A 6,737-nucleotide genomic window follows, 5' to 3' on the forward strand; every position below is an offset into this window, starting at 1 on the left:
TTGATGTAAATTGTGCACTGGTGATCTGGTAACCTTGGAATAAGTGTTGCCAACAAAAGTGGGAAAGAAGTGGCCGCATTGTTTGTAGAGCCAAAACAAACAGTATAAAGATATAATTTGTTTTATTTACTTTCAAAATCTTTTCATTTAGTTTTACGACGGAGGGATCGTGACACGTAGGAGTTGCGACCTTCACTGTTTGTTTATTGACTCAAAGTAAGAAAGTTTGATTTTATTATCCATAAACACGAAATTTCAGATTTTATGTGACACGTGCTTTTCGTGCAGGTGCAGTAATGACAGAATTTAATTATGGGAGTTGCAAATTGGACTTTGATGCGGCGAGATTACCTATGTGACCCATCTAAATTTTATGTTTGCGCACTTTCTATGAATCCTCATTTTTTTATAAAATTCGTATCTTTCTTAGTTTTTAAATTACGGCAATAAAATGTAGCTATGTTATTACTTCTAAAGTGATCATTAACGGTGCCAAAGTACAAAATCTTAGAACCAAAAAATCAGATTTTAGAAAATTTCATTTTAGGACGAACCAAAAACTTTCAACTTTTTATTATTAAATTTCGTATTTTTGTTGTTTTTAAAGTTATGGCAATGAAATTTGGGGAGGTAACTATTTTTAAAATGTTTATTAACTGTGCCAAAGTACAAAATTTTAGAACATAAAATGCAGATTTTAGGAAATTTGATTTTAGGGCGAACCAAAAAATTTCAACTTTTTATTATTAAAATTCGTATTTTTGTTAGTTTTTAAGTTATGGCAATGAAATTTGGGGGGTTACTATCCCTAAAGTGTTTATCAAATTTGGGATTTTATGTGACACGTGCTTTTCGTGCAGGTGCAGTAATGACAAAATTTAATTATGGGAGTCGCAAATTGGACTTTGATGCTGCGAGATTACCTATGTGACCGAACTAGATATTATGTTTGCGTACTTTCTATTTACGCGGTGGGAATCCTCATTTCCGCTGATTAAAAGTCGAGTATAGATTCCTGCGTCTCGAAAGATATTTTTCAAATTAAATACGAAGCTTTCAACTTATTGAAGCAGAAATTAAAAACAAACCACTCCAGTGCATTGCAATTGCCCCGAGTACCACTCCGACTTAAAAAAATCATTTTTTTGCGGTTTCTCATAAAATTTTCAATTACTCTAGGATTTAGTTTATTTACTCGGCGTCTTCGCTCTCTTAATTATGCGAGGCACATAACGGTGAATCAAAAGAGGACCTTGATTTTTATTTTAAACCCTTGAGACAGTGACAGCATTTATCAGGTGTCGCGGACTGAGAATCAAAATAACCTCTGAATAATAAATCACGTTTTGACTACCACCGGGAATAGAAAAAGCGATTTTTAATGTCTAAATTTATTTCACAGCGACGATTTAGTTGAAGTCTGCTTTTAATGTGACGTTGAGTTGTTTTATTCAATGGTTTATGAGAGAAAAGCACCTGTTTTATGAAAGTCTAAAAAATGGTGGATGCGCCGGGTTTATCTTGTAGCTTAATTTTTTGCATCGCCCTGTCCCATCGTTGGGTCTATTCACAAAATTTAAAATCCCTTTTATCCTCCACTCTATAAATCCGCATATCCTTAATCCTTTGTGATGTTAACGAAGCCCCTCTTTCCATTTTTATTGTCTGGATTAACATCGTCCGTCATTTAGGCGCACCTAACTTCTGATAAAAACTTGAACAAAGCATAGTTCCAATAAAATTAAGCACAAAGCGGGTCCATAGGGTTTAATAAAGAGAGGTCGCTTCGCAGACGTTAAAACCCATTTCGTGTCGTCTCCCAAGGCGCCTGATATGTCTACTTTTCCTATTTCCGCATTGCTTACTTCACATGCATTATATAAATGTTTTTATGATTTTTATGCACTAGCGACAGCGAAATGAGAAAAACAACATGTGAAGAGGACTTAATGAAGTTTCTTCTGCTGTCTGGGACGATTAGATCTACCAACAAACAGTAATGGAAGGGCAGTGACTGTGCAGTTTCCGCAGCGTTTCACCGAAATAAAAATAACGCTAAATTAGAGTTGCAATTTGTTTATGGCTGTCTAACTCGTTTAAGCTTTTATAATCACGATGGATTAATACCGTAATGCAATCGATAACTCATTTTTGAAAAATTCATCGAAGTGAAGATTAATTACACTCGATAAATCAGGAAACGTCGGCTTAAACCCGATGAATTTTATAAGCGCCTTCAATTACTTATTACTTATCTCCAGCCAATGGTCTCCGAAATCCGATCCTATCCGTTGTTGGTTTATTGGCCAAATCGGCCCTATTTATCTTACGTGCTTAGTTGGTATGTTTTATGGACATTATAGAAGGGTTAGGCATTAATAACCGCACCAGCACCACTTGCTCTTATTGCCTCATTGATTTTCTAATAAAGAGCTATTATTTCGTATTTACCCGAAATTTTACTACGAGATAATGAGAATAAACGTTTGAACGGAGGTGTGAGTTTCGTATAAAACAATAAACTCGCGGAAGGAGAAGATAATTAAAACGTTACACTTATTTTTAACGGGCGTTATTAAATTTTATGCTGGTAATAAATTAGCGTCTGGTTAAAATTTCGGACTTCATAAAAATATGGATAAAGCTTCATGGCGCTAATTTAAAAACATTGTCTTCAAAGTTTAACTTAGACCAACTAATGATTTTATACACTAACGTTTAGAAGTCTTTCATCCTCTACCAAAAAACAAATATTTTCTACGTTTTTTTATTAAAATTTGTATCTTTCTTAGTTTTTAAGTTATAACAATGAAATTTAGGAAGGTTACCATTTCTTAACTGTTCCAAAGTACAAAATTTTAGAACAAAAAATACAGATTTTAGAAAATTTCATTTTTTGGCGAACCAAAAACTCTCAACTTTTTATTACTAAAATACGTATCTTTGTTAGTTTTTAAGTTCTAGCAATAAAATTTGGGGAGGTTTCTATTTCTAATGTGTTCATCAACTGTGCCAAAGTACAAAATTTTAGAACAAGACATAGAGATTTTATTTTACAAAAGTGAAGGGATGTCGAAAAAGCTCTAAACTTTCGTTCTATTGAAAGAAGTTTAAAGTACAATTATGCCCATAATATATGTGTATTTTTGTACGCGTCACTTAAAACTAAAACGTAAAATAAAACGTCATGCTTTCATGTCACTGTTTCAGAAATTTCCGCATCGATCCTTTTATTATAAAGACCCTATCTTGTTAAAATAAAATCGTCTGGTTCAAGTTCAATTCGGATCCAGCGAGTATGTAAAAGGAATTTTATTTTCTTTGAAATTTCCTGTCTTCAAACAAAATTGTTAAACACACTTAACAAATTAAGCAACGTCAGAATGAAGTAAAGTTTCAATTAACCGCAGTCATTTCAATTCGGGCGAACACAATGGAACCAATCCAATTTCTATCATTCTTTCGTTTCTGTTCAAAGGTAATACCCACAATAATAATAGATACATAATTGACGACATCACTGAAAGCTTCTATTGTTCATTCCAACGGCTTTTTACATATCAAACGACGGTAATGATCTGTATATTGAGAAAACCTTTTCAAGTCGATACTAATGAAAAAATTCCGATAACAAAATTAGTCTGGTACTGACAGAAATGATATATGAAGAGGTTTTTTTGTGTTTGCAGATCGCACGGTAAAGTATAACAATTTTTCACATTTGAATAGCATCCATTTGTGGCAAAAGAGATCTGTATTCAACAAATAAACCCACTTCTTGTAAAAGTAACGGAGGTACGTGCATCTAAGGATCTGCGAAACTCATCAATACTTCTGTTATGGTCCAAACAATATGTTTGGATTACGAAGTGTAAAGTTTTTTCGATTTTATTTATGACTGCAAGTAAGACATCATCGATTTTCACGAAGGGGAGATAAATTTGAGGCGTTGCGACTTTTGTGCCTCCCCTTAGAGTCGTATGGAACAGCTAAAAACTAACGAAACGAATTGGAGGTGACACTTTTTGCTCCCGCAAAAATCGCGGTAAAGTTGTTTTTCGCCATAAATTAACGAAAAAAGATTGCAAATGAAAACCAGTTAGGACTAATGAAGTAAAAAGAATAGAGTCGTTAGACCACAACTCACTAGTTTAACTAAGCGAATTTAATTATTCTAGTTTTCGCTCAAGTTTCCGGCATTACCGTCACCTCTTGTGAACTTCCTAACAACTTTAACTAATTATAACACTTATGGTCCTCATTACCATGTAGAGGGGCGCTTTTTTACCCCACATCTCCTAATTGAATCTTGAAATATTTACTCGGCAAGTTTGTTGTTTGTGATTCGGTCATGTAATTTAAACGAAGCAGTTCAAAATGCACCACTATATTTTCCTGCTCATCTCAAATTCAACTCTTGGTTTGTAGTTTGCGTGGGCGAATTTCGTAATGACGTCAGTCTTAATCAATACAACTTTAAACTATGATAATCCGTAGGCTGCTCGTAAAATTTATTAAAACTCGATTAGTGTGGAAATTAAACTGTCTTGATCGGTAAAAGCGAAGTTTTGTTTCGATAAAACGACTTCTGTTGCTGATTTCTGGACTTTATCACACTCTAGTCGTAAACATGTGGTCGGGATGGAATTCTCTGGTTTGGCTAAATGGCCAAATGGGTTTTTTAGGGAAAGCAATTTTCGGAAAAGAGAAGTGTGGTGATATTTTAGTTAGTTGAAATTGAGAACAGAATTGGGGATTTGTGGTGTGGAGAATTCATTCGTCGTTATTGTTATCATTTTATACACATTCAGGAGAGCTTTGTAATTCGTACCGGTTGAAATGTCTGTATTAAACACATTCCTATTGCGATATCCGTAATTTTAATTAACATTGAATTTCTATTTGATGTACAGTTGGACGATATAATTAATTTTGCTAAAACGGAAAATATGAGCAATGTTAAACAGTAAAATAACCCTTGAATTTCAATTAATGTCAAAGTTAAAACTATTCAGCATGGGAATGTTAAAGTGGTGGATGCGCCCGTCTAATTTTGTTAGCTCTGATTGATATTTAATAACATTGGCAATGATAATGTCGTAATTCATAATATTTCGACATTACTTTGTTTGGCTATTTCTTTTACTTTTTAATTCTAATTTATGGACACTTTTAATAACTTAATTGCCTACTTAGTAGTTCTGATGACATCCAAGTAGTAGATTAACAGACCAGTTTTTAATCCGTTTTACAATGACAAAAAGTGTGCCTGTTACTATGGACCGTCAGTGTAATAGGCGTTTTAAATTCATTACCAATCTATATTACCGGCTATAAAATAATTTCAATGCGTAAAACAGAAATTATGACGTTTTAAAGATAGCCATGCGGTAGGAAATAGTAATAGTCGTAACTAATTTAATTGGTTGTAATGCAATAAATAAATCAACGACATTCCACAACGAAAGGTACGAAACACATTCATTTTTAATTTTATAATTTTAAATTTTTGTCGTTGTTTGGGCGCCATCTCGTGGACACTAGTCAAAGCAGCAATTATGTAAAATGAAAATTCAAACATTTGAAAGGTGAATTAAACAAAAAACACTTGCTAATGTTGATTTTAGTGCAAATCTAACAATTCCGCAATTTTTTGTCGTCAAACTTTGATTTTTGAGTCCAAAAATGTACAGTTTCCTGTAATAAATGTCACTTTTTGTAGATGTCCCCCACGGGGCGGTCACTTCATAGGCCCTTGTTGGCATTGGTCGATGGTGGCGGACTCTGTGTTTTTGTCACATAAGTTGTGAAGCTATGATACTGAAGAAATACAGATTCCTAATTGAATTAAATTGACGAGGAAACACGTAATTCCAAGAGAGAAACAAATACAATGTTTATGTTTGGCCAACCGAAACTTTGACACGTGTTGCGTTGAACTTTGAGTTTTCTTCAATTGTAATCAATTGTAGTGTTGAGTTTTATGAAAAAGCTTGAAGTTACATTGTTCTTCTTGTTTGGATTTATTAAATAGTTGATTCAGCAATGACAATATTCATTACCAAGCTGAAACTGGTGAGTTCCATTAGTCTTCTGCTTATAAAAGTTATATTTATTTATTTATTTGTAGAATTATCTACACTGGGGTCTAATAAAGAGACTAGCTGTTCTAACATTTCACCAGAGATGCACCAACTTGCAATTCTTCAGAGAAATTACTTGATAAGTTACCATTTCACACCAAATTGGCAGTATTTCATGTTTTAAATTGTTATAGATGGACTATGAAAATTCAACAGCCAGAATTATCATCAGCTGACATTTAAACACAATTTATACTTCTGAAAGAATTTACTACACGATTACAGTGAGCAGAGTCAAAGTCAGTTCTTTCCAAGTGAAGAAGTTAATTTTGCGTCTGCAATCGTCAAAACTGAACATCCGCATTCTAAAAAAGTATGCAATTTCTTTTATTTTTTGACTATTTTTGTTACATGTATGGAACATGTCTTAATAAAAATACTTTAACGAAAATTGTTTTTATTAAAATTCAAATTTATAGTCCAGTAAAAAAAAATGCCTATAACGGTTTGTGTTTTCACTAAAGCGCTGGTTTGAGTCTAAACTTTTGTGCAAAGCTTGTGTGACATTTTTATAGAGGTCGCTACCTTATGTTGAGGTAGACGGATTTCCGAACATTTACTGTAGAGTGGGCTATCTATATATTCTTTCATCTA

The sequence above is a fragment of the Gnatocerus cornutus genome, chromosome 6 (assembly GCF_029298725.1).
Source record: "Gnatocerus cornutus isolate USDA-ARS CGAHR chromosome 6, icGnaCorn1.1, whole genome shotgun sequence".
Classification (NCBI taxonomy): Eukaryota; Metazoa; Arthropoda; class Insecta; order Coleoptera; family Tenebrionidae; genus Gnatocerus; species Gnatocerus cornutus.